This window comes from Panthera pardus, unplaced genomic scaffold, assembly GCF_024362965.1.
Source record: "Panthera pardus isolate Hobbes unplaced genomic scaffold, ASM2436296v1 HiC_scaffold_20, whole genome shotgun sequence".
NCBI lineage: Eukaryota > Metazoa > Chordata > Mammalia > Carnivora > Felidae > Panthera > Panthera pardus.
In genome coordinates this window covers 45119179-45134658 of record NW_026526766.1, presented here as the reverse complement: position 1 = coordinate 45134658, position 15480 = coordinate 45119179, and the positions used below count along the sequence as shown (strand labels likewise).

At 39.3% G+C, this 15480-nt stretch overlaps 1 protein-coding gene across 6 annotated transcripts in view; it reads right to left on the bottom strand.

Annotated features, from left to right (window-relative positions):
• FOCAD (focadhesin) overlaps positions 1–15480 on the bottom strand; it is a 319096-nt gene that overhangs the window by 148095 nt on the left and 155521 nt on the right. The window lies entirely within an intron of this gene.

Here is a 15480-nt window from a genome sequence, read left to right as displayed (position 1 = left end):
TTCATTGTGGAACTCCCCCTCTTCCTTTAGAATACCTGGCTACTTTAGGTGACACATGGTCATCTGATGAGAAGTATAAGAAACCCATTAATCTACATATTAAATATTATTAAAGCTTAATTTCTCTTTTTGAGATAAAAGATAAATAAGAAACATTCTAGTATCTTCTTCCTATACCTCATGGGTAGGCTTACATGCAATCCACTTGAGAGATTGTTGCTCTTGCCACTGGTCCCAAACATCACTGCACGTCATCGCACTGGGGAAGTCATTAAAAAACAACCAACCAAACAAACAAACAAACAAAAAACAGCTTTCGCTTCGTCTCTAGAGATTCTGATTTAGTAGCTCAGACCTCCCACAAACTTTTGAAAACTCTACATACTAAAAACTATCACCACTCATTTTTCTGTGAAGTCCTTAACTTTCATAAAGTAGCTAAGCCAAACAAGTGCAAGGGAAGGAAATATACCCCAACTGAAGTTTTAAGTATAGTATAATGAAACAAAGTCAATGATACTCTTTTATTTGACCTGTATTTCGACCATGTCAAACCAAAGTCATTTCACGTCAATTTGCTTAAGTAAGTTACTTTGTCAAATGACCACTTATGTAAGTAGAGGCAATGTGGCATGGCTCTGAAGCAGAAAGAATGGTACCCCTGAGACTATCTTATCCATTCATGCTGAATTAGAACCTAGGTCAATACATTCCACCTTGCTATCGTGAGAAAAATTAAGCCAAGCTTTTCATAAAGGTCAAAAGCCAGACTACGTGACTTGTAGTACGAACTCATGGAAATCATAAAATAATATATACTCAAAACATGAAAAAAAGCTTTAGAATGACATCCAGCTAACAGTACCGTCCACAAACGAACAAATCCTTTACTATAAAGAGTCTCCTATTACCTCTTCTAAATACAACTTCCACAATTGCAGGCGTGTTAGAGACGTATGGAGTAATTCTGTGCCGTTGTGGAGACTTATCAAATTCTTACTGTCGTAATTCCAAATATTTCCTAAGCAAGTTAGCCACCTTTCACCAATACGTGATTCTAGTCATCCAATCAAGGTGAAGTCTAATATGGAACCGGTGTTTCCAGAAATGAGCCTCTTAGCGATATTTTATCTTAGGCAATGAGAGGGTGAGATACTTCTGTTTTTATCCGTACGTTTACATGGCACAGAGATGAGTTTAAGCACCACAGATAATAATCCCATTTTTGATCAAAGTTTAATTCTGGGTCACTTAAGGGTAACACTGAATAAAATCTTTTTCAAAACAAACCTTTTAAGTTCTTGGAAGGCACCCAAATGATGCTTGCAGTAAGATCTCAAACATCCATAAAGCCTTTCAGACATTAATGCTATTTAGTCTACTACCCTGATTCAGTAATTCCCTCTCTACACCCCATGTCCCCATTTACCCCCAAAGGAAAACTCACCCCTTGTATAAGCTTAAACCAATATATTTTACTCATTGGAATGGTGGAATGGTACACAGCCAGCATCATTTTAGTCACGTCATTATTTCCAGCTCAGTGGCATTTATTCAGATGAGCACAATTCGCAACCACTGAGCCCAGCTCTTCTGATGTTAACTGGCATCATTGAAACCCTCCCAGTGTCCAACTTGTTTGATCTTTTAAAGAATGCCCTGGGTTTGTGACCGAGAGCCGGAAACTCACGGCTGGATACCCCGAACAGCGTTCATGTTCAGTCACAGACTACTCACATCAGTTAATAATCCTCAGAGACCATGATTCCAGTACAAGAGAGAAAACTTTTCACACCCAAATTCTTTACACACAAAAATAAACAGAAAATTGGATTAGGATAATGTAGAGGGGGGCCAGGGGAGCTCCTAAATGTGGTAACTTCAGAAGTTGAAATCACAAGTTTTTCAAAGTATTTTTAAAAGATCATAGCATTAAAGGGCAGATAGCAGAGGAAAGGGGGCTGAAGTATAAAAGCAAAAACAAGGGAGGTGGGTGGGGCGCTGGGAGAACTGGGTGATGGGGACTAAAGGGAACACTTCTGAGGAGCCCTGAGTATGCACAGAACTGTTGAATCATTATATTGTACACCCGAAACTAACATAACACTGTATGTTCACTACACTGGGATTACAATAAAAACTTAATAAAAAAAAAAAAAAAAAGAAAAACAGGATGTTAAATTCCAAGACCTCAAATTTCAATTTTCCTTATTATAAGTTTTGATATAGTGCTCAGTGTGAAATGATCTCCAAATACTTCTTAAAAACAAAAAAAAGAGAGAGAGAGAAAGAATAGTGGGAAGCTTAAGTCTTTTCTAGTTAAAGAAAAAACGCCAATATTTTTATTTTCCCGCCCATTTCACACATCTGTGGGCGCCGAATAGTATTCCACCGTACAAAAATATAAATAAATAACACAGTTAAATTTTTATTTTGAAAATGAAAAACCATACTGAAAAATCTACTTACGGGGTGACAAAGTAAATGTTATAATATCCCACAAATGTTTAATAAAAGGCAAGTTCCTGCTGTCCTTTTAAAGTTAAAAATAAGGCCAAACTACAACCACAAGTGCAAAGGGTCATTGTGCCGGATATAAAAAGCTCAGCATGGAAATAGATTCAACAAATGTACAAAAAGCGTTTTCATGCCCAGAAAGAACTGAAGGCATCAAAAAACATGCCCCAACTACAAATAACGCAGAGCTCGGTTCAAAAAGACCAGCAAATTCCTTCCCTAATGCACGGCAAATTAAACTTAATCAAATCCTCTGCAAGGTTGAACAGGCAATCCACCTTTAAATGTCCCCACAAACAAAACGTAAGAACAACAAAAGCGGTTCCAGGGTGTAATAAATACTGAATCCACAGTAGGCGACAGAATCCTTACTGTACACAGCTGAGAAAACCTGCCGTGGGACAATGGATCACATTTCCATATTAAATTATATTTATCACGCTGAAAAATGCTTCAACAAAATACAGGATTTCTATTGGCCACTTCTGTACCACACTCACTCCCTAAAACCTTTCAAACCTGCTGAGTCCCATTGAAAATCGTTCCCACCCCATGGTGCTCCGAAGGAGCCGTTAGACAAAGAGCTGGGATGATGAGAGAGGGCAGGACAACTACCTTCCCCCGTGATTTCAGAAAATAAATCAATAAAAGAGGATAGAATAGCCAAAACATAACCTTGGCATAGGGTATTTCCGGGAAAATCACTGCTGTGACAAATGGCCTGAAGTGAACTCTTCCAGCGGTCAAGAATCCCCAGGAAAGGCCCCTCCCCTTCTTATCTATTGCTCAATTGTACAATACTCCGCTTTGAAAATACGACACCCTCTTGGAGCTGGGCAAGATGAAAGAGCTTTTCTTCATGATCCTGCAACGCCTATTAATTTTTGCTACAACAGACTCACAGCTGATTAAGAAAACAGAGGGCTAGCACTGCCTCACATTCCCATCTCAAGACTCCAGAGAGAAAATGTTAAAAGTGAAGGAGTCCTCCTTTTCAGTACAATGTATTGATTTTCATTGCCGCACACACTGTAGCGGCTTCCCCCCCCCACCCACTCCCCAACTGCAGGCAATTTGTTTAGACTGGAAGTTATTTTCCTCCTTGAAACAGCAGCAATGCTAGGAGATTCCGATGCACGTACCGGATTATCTTCCAAAAATATTATGACTCATTCACCACCTCGCCGAGCACAGGTTTAGAAATCAGTGGCTTATGTCACAAAACAAACTGTCCCAAAGTATAACTCACACTTGTATCACAATTGGGAAAGCAACATGATCGAATGGGAAATGCACAAGACTTACAGTCAAACCGCATTCAAATCTCCATGTTACCACCCATTTGTGTCAATTTAGACGCTACTTAAACTCTCTACCCTCATCAGCAAATATCACCTATAGTATAAGGTTATTATGGAGTTTAATAATGGATGTCAAATGCCATATATGGTAACTAGCATTAAAAAATATAGCTTTTATAGCTTTGTTTTATGAAAGTATAACATACTACAAAAAGTACAGACCTTAATTGTACAATTCAATGAACTCTGGCAGATGTATACAGTTAAAACCACCGCCCCAATCAAGATGGACAGACCATGGAAATAGAATGTGAACCACATATTCAATTTTAAATCTCCGAGGAACCACAGGAGACAGATGAAATTAACTTGAATATATTTTATTTAACCCAATATACCCCAAATATTATCATTTCAATATATACTGATTTTTAAAATATTAGCAATGTGGTATTTTACTCTTTTTTTCATAAGGCTTCGATGGGCCATATATTTTACATTTACAGCATATCATAATCTGAATGAGGCATAATTCAAGGGCTTACTAGTCATATGTAGCTAATAGCTACCGTATTACCAGTGCGGATATGGACCACAGTCCAGGAATGTCCTTAGTCCCCTTTCTCTATCCTCCACTTCCCCACCCCAAATCAACCACTATGCTGACTTCTGTCCCCATAGAATAATTTTGCCTATTCTTGAATTTCATAAAAATGCAACGTGACTGGCTTTGTGACTGGCTTCTTCCACCAAACATGTTCTCAAGATTCATCCATGTTGTCACAAGAAGCAGGGTACATTCCTTTTTATTACTGCATAGCATCACACTGTACAAATATGTCACAATCTGTTCACCCGTCGACCAGCTGATGACCATTTGGGTTGTTTCCAAATACATTACCATTAATAAACCTGAAATGAACATTCTTGTACAGTGGAAATGCTGGATCATAAAGTAGGTTTATGTTCATCTTTACCAAAAAACTGCTGAATACTCTTCCTCAGGGGTTGCATCATTTTATATTCCTGACAACAAGGTAGGAGATACTCACACCTTCTCTAATATCGGGTGTTGTCAGTCTTTTTAATCTTAGTGATTGCAGTGAGGTATATGTTTCCAGATGACCAACAAGGTTGACCTTTTTCCATGGTGACCAGCTGATCATAGTGGTTTGGACAGATGAAAGGAGAGTTGTTACAAAGACAAACTGAGATCACTTATATGAAATTACTTGTAATATTAAAATAAGGGACACCCTTGGGGTGCCTGGGTGGCTCAGTCGGCTGGGCGTCCGACTTCGGCTCAGGTCACAATCTCACAGTTCGTGGCTTCGAGTCCCGAGTCAGGCTCTGTGCTGACAGCTCGGAGCCTGGAGCCTGCTTTGGATTCTGTGTCTCCTTCTCTCTCTGTTCTTCCCCTGCTTGCACTCTTTCTCTCTCAAAAATAAAGATTCAAAAAAATTAAAATAAAATAAAATAAAATAAAATAAAATAAAATAAGGGACATCCTTGCAAGGACTACCTGAGTCAGGCAGGTCATGTAAATCCAGAAGCCAACGAACAGTAGCAAATTAGAGCACATGCTCGTCTAAAGGAAGTTGCTACGTACTACTTAGTACCAAGTGGTCATTGCCATGTGGTAAAGCAGGCCAGGTACTTCAAGATGTTCCTGTATTATCAAGAAAGAGTAGATAGCTGTCTTTTTCTTTTTCAAGATTTTTCTTTTTAATGTTTATTTATTCTTGACACAGAGAGAGACAGGCACGAGTGGGGGAGGGGCAGAGAGAGAGGGAGACATAGAATCTGAAACAGGCTCCAGGCTCTGAGCTGTCAGCACAGAGCCTGACGCAGGGTTTGAACTCACAGATCGCGAGATCATGACCTGAGCCGAAGTCGGACGCTCAACCTACTGAGCCACCCAGGCGCCCCTCTTTTTCAAGATTTTATTTTTAAGTAATCTTCACACCCAACATGGGGTTGCAACTCACGACCCAGAGATGTAGAGCTACACATTCCACCGACTGAGCCAGCCAGGTGCTTCTCTTTTTCATTAACATTAGAATTTAAGATTAATCCCAGGATAATCAAACAAAAGAGGCCCTAAGTTTTCAAGCTCTAATTTATAGAAATGTTGGTTTTTATGAAGACAAACATCCTTAGTATGGTAAACATTACACCATTCAGGATTGTTATTATTTGTCAAACAGTAATTAAAGGACACCTAGTGAGGCAAGGGTTGGCAATGTCCCAAAAGCAGATGACAAAATCATTTTGAGCAGCAAGGCAACAATGCCCCAAAGAAAGTTCGAAAGAAGCAACTGGCCAGGGCGGCCCTTCTTTCCTAGCAATGCTCCTCTGTGACCAAATGTTCTTATGTTCTCATTCTTAAAGGACTATCCACATCATGTGCATTTTTTAAGAATGTAGGTAACAGCTAATAATGCTCCAGTGGCCATGGCTACCTAGAAGTCTCTGCATTATTTGGGGCGAAGAGAAGAAAGATGTTGGTAAAACAGTACAGCTTCTTTGGAAAACAGTCTGGCCATCACTCACCCAGTTCAACATAGAGTTATATGATCCAGCAAATGCACTCTTAGATAGACAGCCAAGAAAAATGAAACATATGTCCACACAAGACCGTGCACATGAATGTTTATAGCAACACGATTCATAATAGCCAAAAAAATGGGAAAAACCCAAATATCCACCCCCTAATGAATGGATAAATAAATCGTGGTATTACCCAGCTATAAAAAATATTGTAGGGGTGTCTACAGTCAATTCATTAAGCATCCCACTCTTGATTTCAGCTCAGGTCATGATCTCATAGTTCATGAGATCAAACCCCATGTCGGGCTCTGTGCTGACAGCATGGAGCCTGCTTGGGATTCTCTCTTTCTCTTTCTTTCTATGTCTCTGTCTCTCTGCCCCTCCCCTGCTCATGTTCTCTCTGTCTCTCTCAAAATAAGTAAACATTTTTTAACATTGCAAAACAAATAATATATTGATACATGCCACAGCATAGATGAACCTTGAAAACATTATGCTAATGAAAAGCCAGTGACAAAAGGCCACCTATTATATGGCACCTTTTATATGAAATGTCAAGAAAAGGGAAATTTATAGAGACAGAGATATGGAGATATGTGTACTTAACAGTGTTCTCTCCTCCTAGACTGTGACTTCCTAGACCCAAAATGGCTCATAAATCTTTATACCCAGAGAGCCTTGAACATCCTGGCTTAAATTGTCAATATTTTTATTTTAAGGTTAAAGCTTTTTGTTTTCTGCCTAAGGAATCCTTGCCTAAAGTTTTCTGTGGTGGCCACAGGGTTTGAGGGGGAAGCCACACCATGACCTCTTCCCTTTCTCTCCTCCCCACCTCCACTCATCAGAGGATGAATAAATGACAATGTGTCAGAACACTTCTGAAAGGCTTCCAACCCTTTCTACTTGAACTTCTTCTGGAAAAGGCAGCAAACTGCATGAGATTAGGAGACGAATGGACCCCTTTTATACCTAAAACCCATAAATCTATAAAGTAAAACAAGGACTGTTTTGTTTTATATATATATGGGCCACCTGGGTGGCTCAGGTGGTTAAGCGTCCCACTTCAGCTCAGGTCATGATCTCACTGTTGGTGAGTTCACGCCCCACGTCTGGCTCTACGCTGACAGCTCAGAGCCTGCTTTGGTTTCTCTGTCTCCCTCTCCCTCTGCTTTGTGCTCTCTCTCTCTCTCTCTCTCCAAAATAAATGTTTAAAAATATAAACATAAAAGCCAAAAAATGCTGAAGTTTGGATTTAATATGATCTCAACAAGATGAATTTCAAAAGCACTCATAACAATACACAAATGATATAAAACTAAAACTAAAATATACTTACCTTTTCATAACTTCTACTTAAACATCTACATTGAATTAAATCACCACTCTGCCTCCTTTATTAATAATTCTCCAAAGCCCTAAAGCTAAATGTACAAAGGCAAATTCACTACGGGGAAACAATGTAGATTTTTCGTCTCCTTAATGACAACTTGTCATTTTAGGACATAAGGGATTATGGGCTCCTGGTAGCAAGCAGAATGTTCACAACAAAAGAAATGCTACGCTGAAGTTAATGAGGTAGTGACACAACTGAACTGTTCTCCCTGGTAACAAATAATACTGGCAGAAACTTGGGTACAAATTGCAACACTCTTCCTCTTTCTCATGCCCAGGTAAACCTGGAAAGTTACTACAACAATAAGTGAACTATTTAATAAGATCATAAAAATATCCTTAAAATTCTAAAATATTTATTCTAAGAACATAATCCAAAAGAAAGTTAAAACTTTACCTCTGTCATGACTTCCTAGACTATTAACTACAAAGCGGGGAAAGTGGGAAGCAACTAAAAACCCAATCAAAAATGAATTATTTGATTACTGATGATACTTTTGCTCAATGGGATCAAGTCATTACAATATGTAGCAACATCGAAAATATTCCTAGCCATGGGGCGCCTGGGTGGCTCAGCCGGTTAAGTGTCTGACTCTTGATTTTGGCTCAGGTCATGATCTCATGGTTGTGACACTGAGCCCCACATAGAGTTCTGTGCTAGGCATGGACCCTGCTTAAGATTCTCTCTCCCTCAAAAACAAAACACAAAACAAAAAACAACGATTCTCTCTTCCTCTCCCTGGCCCACCCACCTCATGAGCACTTGTGCTCTCTCTTTAAAAAAAAAAAAAAAAAAAAAAATCCCAGTAAAACGTAGAGAAGGTAGAAAAAATATACTTGTAAAGAAAATACAATGGAAAGGAATACGAACAAAATGAAAACGCTTTTGTGACAAGTTTTTCATTTTTTTCATTATTCAAAGTAAATGTGATGCTCTAAAAACCAAATGTCTACAGAGTGATATAAAAACACTGCAGCGCATCTTTCAAGCTTATCATCTAATTTTTAATCAGTAAAAACACTACAAACAAATCTAGTTTATCTCAAAATACCTTTTTCATTAGGATCTTTATGCAAAGCGTAAGTTATATAAAAATCTCGTGCAGTAAACCAATCACAAAGGAAACGGAGAAGACGTGTGGGAAATGAGTACAAATATCACACTCATAAAAAGATTTCTTGAATAATATCACACCATAACAAGGTCAACTGAACACAAACATGACTAATAAAAACACATAGTGGTAGTTTGTGAATTATCTCTCAACAAAGCTAGGGGTTTTTTTTTAAGGTGATTAAGATGTAGACTTTGAATTCAGACAGATCTGGGGGCGCCTGGGTGGCTCAGTCGGTTAAATACCAGACTTCAGCTCAGGTCATGACCTCACAGTTTGTGGGTTTGAGCCCCGCATCGGGCTCTGTGCTGACGGCTCAGAGCCTGGAGCCTGCTTCGGATTCTGTGTCTCCCTCTCTCTCTGCCCCTCCCCAACTTGTGCTCTGTCTCTCTCAAAAATAAATAAACATTCAAAAAATTTTAAATTAAAACAAATGAATTCAGACAGATCTGGGTTTGAATCTTGGCTCTATCAAGCATTAACTTAATGACCTCTGGCAATTAATTTAACCACTGTCAGCCTCCCAGAAGAAAACAGTACCTTGCACTCAGAAGGCTTTTTTTTTTTTTTTGAGTAAGATTAAATGAGATAATAAATATAATGATTGTAGTATATAACGGTTACTATACAGAAGACACTCAGTAAATCAGTCTATGTTTACTAATACTATTATTAAAACATCTCTGATAGTTGTACATAAACCAAAATGAAAACATTCTGCTAATTTCATTAAAAACAAAGAAAACGTAATATGTAGACAGAGTAGTAAAATGGAACATATGGGTCTTCATCTAATGTTTCATATGGTTTGATAAGCTCCCTTTGTAGCAAAAGGTCTATAAAAAAGCTCGTGATTTCCCAGTCTCCTTTACTTTGAAGTACAAGAACATTTACTAATCATTCCTATAGGAACAAAATGTAACTTGGCTGACAAGGCAAGTTAAATGCTATAAAGAAGAAAATAGTCAAAGGACCAGAATAGACATTCCTCCAACAAGACACACAAGTGGCCAAGAAACATAAGAAAAGCTTAGTATCATCCGACAAATGCAAATCAAAGCCTTAAATGAGATCCCACTTCGCATGCACTAGGATGGCTACAGTTAGAAAAAAGGAAAAAGGGGTGGTGCCTGGGTGGCTCAGTCACTTGAGCATGTGACTTCAGCTCAGGTCGTGATCTCACAGTTCAGGAGCTCAAGCTCCACATCAGGCTCTCTGCCGTCAGAGTGAAGCCAGCTTCAGATCCTCTGTCCCCCCCTCTCTCTGCCCCTCTCCCACCTGCAAGCATGCACGTAAGGGTGCTCTCTCTCAAAACCAAACATTAAAAAAACGAAAGAAAGAAAAAAAGGGGGAAAAAAGGCAGCTAAGAAGAAGTGTGGCCGAGGAAGCAGCGAAATTAGAACCTTCATACACTGCTGGTGGGAACGCAACATGGCACAGCCATTTTGGAAAACAGTCTGGCAGTTTCTTAAACAGTTAAACATAGAGTGAGCATGGGACCCAGCACTTCCATTCTTGGGTGTGTACCTCGCCAACATGAACACATAGGTCTATGCCAAAATCTGTACACGAATGTTCACGGCAGTGTTATTCATAGACCAAAAAAAAAAAAAAGGAAACCGTTCATTGACTGATAAATGGGTAAAACGTAGAGCAGCCATACAGAATATTACCCAACCACAGAAATAAATGATCTACTGATACCTGTTATAACATTGGCGATGCTTGGGATTCTCCCTCTCTGCCTCTCTCTCTCTCCCTCTCCCTCTCTCCCCTTGCAGGCACTCTGACTCGCTCTCAAAATAAGTAACAATACACTTTAAAAAAGAAAAAGGAAATTAAGGCAAATGGGGATGGAATGGGGCAAAAAGTGATGAGATGAGAAGCCTGAATGGAAAAAAATATGAAAAAGATAATGCAAAAATATTAATTTTCCTTTTAAAATGGCAAACCCTCAGCTTGAAGGCAGAGGAAGGTTCTTCTTTCAAGCTCATATTTTTCAAAGGAAGGAAGCCTCAAACTAACAAGAGTGTCAGACTCAGAGCGAGTCTTAGATCTACTTTCCTTCTCTTTCATTTATGAGCCATGTGAACCTTGTAAACTTACTCGAATTACCAGAGCCACTGTTTCTCCAAAATAAAATGAATTCCCCGGGGCACCTGGGTGGCTCAAGTTGGTAGAGCATCGGCTCTCGATTTCAGCTCAGGTCATGATCCCAGGGTCCTGGAATTGAGCCCCCTATCTGGCTCTGCACTGAGCTTGAAGCCTGCTTGAGATTCTCTCTGTCTCTTTCTCTCTCTGCCCCGCTCCCCTGCTTGCTCACTCTGTTTAAAAAAAAAAAAAAAAAAGAACGAATCCCCACATCACAAAATGTCCAAATTCACATTAGGTACCCAAGAAATAGTAGCTGTAACTTTCACATAGTTCCGTGTACAAAAACAAACAGCAAACAAAACCCATGTGTGAAGTCCTAAATTAATATACCAATAGTGTTAAGAAAAGAGTACATTTCTTCTCCAGTTCCCAAATGGAAACTACAGTCTTGTCTTTATAATTAACCAAGATTCCTAGAATTTCCCCTAATTGTTTAGTAAAGCAGCACAGAAGAACCCCATATTGGAACCACAATCTTCACCTTGACAGAGCTGACATTTACGTGGAATCCATCCTTTCAATCTCTCACTGGAGACCATGATAAATGATTAAGCAGCAGTCATTGCAGGCTTAATCTCACCCTCCAGGACAAATGAATTTCATGACTGTGACTCCAAACCTGAGGGGTTCCCTGTCAACCTTCAGAAAAAGAGCTCCGCTTCCTATACAAAGGCAAGGATGGGAAAGCCCAACGAAATCCAATTTGGGATGGTTTTCCAAATGAGGTACTTTCCAAAAGATAGGGTTATTCAATGTTACTCTCTTTTCCCCACTGGTTTCTAAAATTTCACTGTTTTAGGCTTTCTACATTCCTAATTATATTTGACAGTCAAGGATCTAAAAAGCAGTGGATAGACAAATTACTACCAAATGCTACTGGGAAATAGATTTAGAATGATGCTGAATATTTTCATTCTTGAAACGCTTGGCAACCATCAATGTTTCACACATGATATCAATTAGAAGACAGAATAAATGGCCTCACAGAACGCATGCTGGCTTCTGTGGATAGCATGCTGGCAGGAAAAAAAAAAAAAAAAAAAAAGGAGAAAAAGGCTAGGCCAAACTTAGTGGATGTGGCCTGGTGAGAGCCACCAAACTGAGTATATTTTTGCAACTTTAACACACATCGCAGGACATAACAGCAGCAGCTTCACAAATAATGAACACATACCAAAAAAGCTTGGAAAGGCTTAAACAAAACCCAAAGATATATGAATTACCATCAAGGCTCGTCAAGGGGAAACAGATTATTTCTACTTATTTAAATGAACATAGAGCTATTCATTACCAAACACTTTTTTTAAGAGCATATTTCTGTTGCCAAAATTAACTGTGATGCAGTCAGTTTGAACAAATTCCACAACTTGGGACACTTGTACTATCCATGAGGAAACGATGTTAAATAACACTATTTACCTCTAGTAAATATCAATAAAATAGTGGGGTTGTCCCCCAGACAAGAAAGATGAAAAATAAGGGATGAGATGGGCCACCTGGGTGGCTCAGTCGGTTAAGCGTCCGACTCTTGATTTTGGCTCAAGTCATGATCTCACAATTCATGAGTTCCAGCCCCATGCTGGCAGTGTGGAGCCTGCTTGGGGTTCATTCTCTCTCTCTCTCTCTCTCTCTCTCTCTCTCTGTCCCTCCCCTGCTCTTTCTCAAAATAAATAAATAACCTTTAAAAAAAGAAAAAGAAGGAAATGAAAATAAGTATTCTTTTTTGTTTTGTTTTGAGTGAGAGAGAGGGAGAGCAGGGGAGGGGCAGGGAGAGAAAGGAAGAGAGAGAGAATCCTAGGCAGGTGCCACATCCCCAGCCCAGAGCCCAATTCAGGGCTTGAACTCACAAGCTATGAGATCATGACATTAATCAAGGGTCAGACACTTAACCAACTGAGACACCCAGGTGCCCCAGAAAATATTCTTTGTAATAAATGAAGTTAACGGATTGGGGCTGTTGTTTTATGATTTATTCTCACAGAAAGGATTAAAAGAAGTTAGTGTGCCTTTGTTAGAAAGACACGTAGGATTTCTTCTTTCATTTGCGACATGGCAGTTGAAGTGTTTTAAAAGCAAGTTTTTGATAAAAATATCATGTGGGATTTGGATTTCATAACATGAAAAGAAACAGAAGGGGAAGGGGTGAGACACAATGGAAAAGTGACGTGCCTTTAACCAAGCAGAGGAAAAAGTATTAAGGTATCAAAGTAAGACACAAGCCTCCTTAATTAAAATACCTAGACATGATGTCTCCATTCCTCCACAAGACGGTGGAATGTGAGAAGTAAAGAAGCTGCTGTAGGCTGAACATTCGTATCCCCTCCAAAATTCATATATTGAAATCGTAATTCTCAAGGCGATAGTTTTAGGAGCTAGGATCTTCAGGGGATGACTAGGTCATGAGGGTAGAGCCTTCATGACTGGGATTGATGCCCACATAAAGAGACTCCGGAGAGCTATCCTTCCCTTTCAGCATGTGAGGTTATGGCAAAAAGAAAGCTATCCATCAAGATAGTGGTCCACGAACCAAGAAGCAGGCTCTTACCAGACAGTGAATCTGGATCTCAAACTTACCAGCCTCCAGACCATGAGAAATAAATGTGTGTTAATAAGCTACCCAGTTTAAGTTATTTGTGTTACGACAACCTGAATGGATTTACACAGTATATGGTGCTACGGGTAGAAGTTTGGATTGGGGCAATAGATTTCAACCATCTCAAATTATCTCCTTTAAGTATAGAAAGAGGCAACAAGAGCTTCAGCACTGAAAGGACAGGATCCCATTTGCAGGAAGAAGTCAAGTCACTATCATACATGAGCTGTAGAGAAAAGATTAAACAAGAAACAAACGACTTTGAACCTCCTTGATGGCATGGACTATATCAAACTGTGTACCAACCTTTCAGGAGCAAGCTCAACATTTAAAGAGCACCCGTGTGGGCAGACATTATACTAGGTATGTTTTGTGTGGTGTGTGTGTGTGTGTGTGTGTGTGTGTGTGTGTGTGTGTGTGTGTGTTATCTTTTATCTTCATTTGAAGAAACAGAGGCTCAGAGGTTAAGTAAACTAACCAAAGGACACGTAACTAATAACTGGTATATATACCAGGTACAGTCCCATGACTGCCCCAAAACGAAAATGCTTCCTACCACATCAGGCAACATTTTTCATATCTCCAGTACTTACTCAAGTTAATGATATCTTAGAGAAACGGAATGAGAAAACTAACGCCACACACTGAGCATTTCTTATGAGTTAATAAGCATCTATAGACAACAGAGCTGTTGAATGGGTGGAGAACACAATGGAATTACAGCCCCAGTCAGACAAAATTACCATTCGTTAGAGGGAAAAAGTTAATTTCGGAAATGAGCTGATTTCTGTTTGGAAAAAATAATGAAAAGGAAATACTCCCAAAATGGTAACAGTGATCACCATTCAGAGGTAAACGTATACAATTCTCTCTTCTCTCAAAGCTTCTACTGAAAACACATTTCAAAATAACATTTAGAATTATTTATTATGAAAGTAATAGAATTATTAAAGTGACACTTTGCAATTCCAGATGACTAACTGACACAGTAAAGAACAAAAGTCCTTGGTCATGTATAGTAGTCCCCTGCTGTAATATGAAACCCTTAACAACTCTGTCAACTACTGGGCATGTGGTCTAAAAGCATTGCCCTTAGCACACATTGGTTTCTAAACAGTGACAGTGCTCGCTCTCTGCTAAAATAAGTGTTTATCCAAAAGAAAATTACTTTTAGGGGCGCCTGGGTGGCTCTGTTGGTTAACCGTCCGACTTTGGCTCAGGTCGTGATCTCACGGTTTGTGAGTTCGAGCCCCTGTCGGACTCTGTGCTGACAGCTCAGAGCCTAGAGCCTGATTTAGATTCTGTCTCCTCTTCTCTCTGCCCCTGCTCACTTGTGCTCTCTCTCAAAAACAAATAAATGTAAAAACATTAAAAAAAGGAAAAAAGAAAGAAAATGAGTTTATTCTCATACCAAAATCCTGAGTAAACAACCTCCCTCCAAGGACTATTTTCCTCATTTATAAAATGATGTTATAACCCCTCTATTGCAGAATTAATGAGGAACATAAATGGAAAGTACTTTGCACAAGAACAGGGGCGTATAAACACTCAATACAGTCACTGCCTGTATTATTGTATCATTATATTCATTATCATCTCAACCATAATTGCCATAAGCTAAGAGAATTCCACCTAGTCTCAGTCACTAAAGGACTACAATCGTGTAAGTATGTTCACTGTGCGAAAACTTTGGTTCGGTTGATAAACGATCACTGACATAATTACCGCATTTCTCCAAAACGGTTAAGGATTCTCTCTGCTGTGTTGTGATTGGGGGAGTGGTATAAAGTTCAGGAAACGATTTGGAGGCTCAAGTCTAACATCAATCCATCCTACCCAAACTGATCACCAGGAAAGA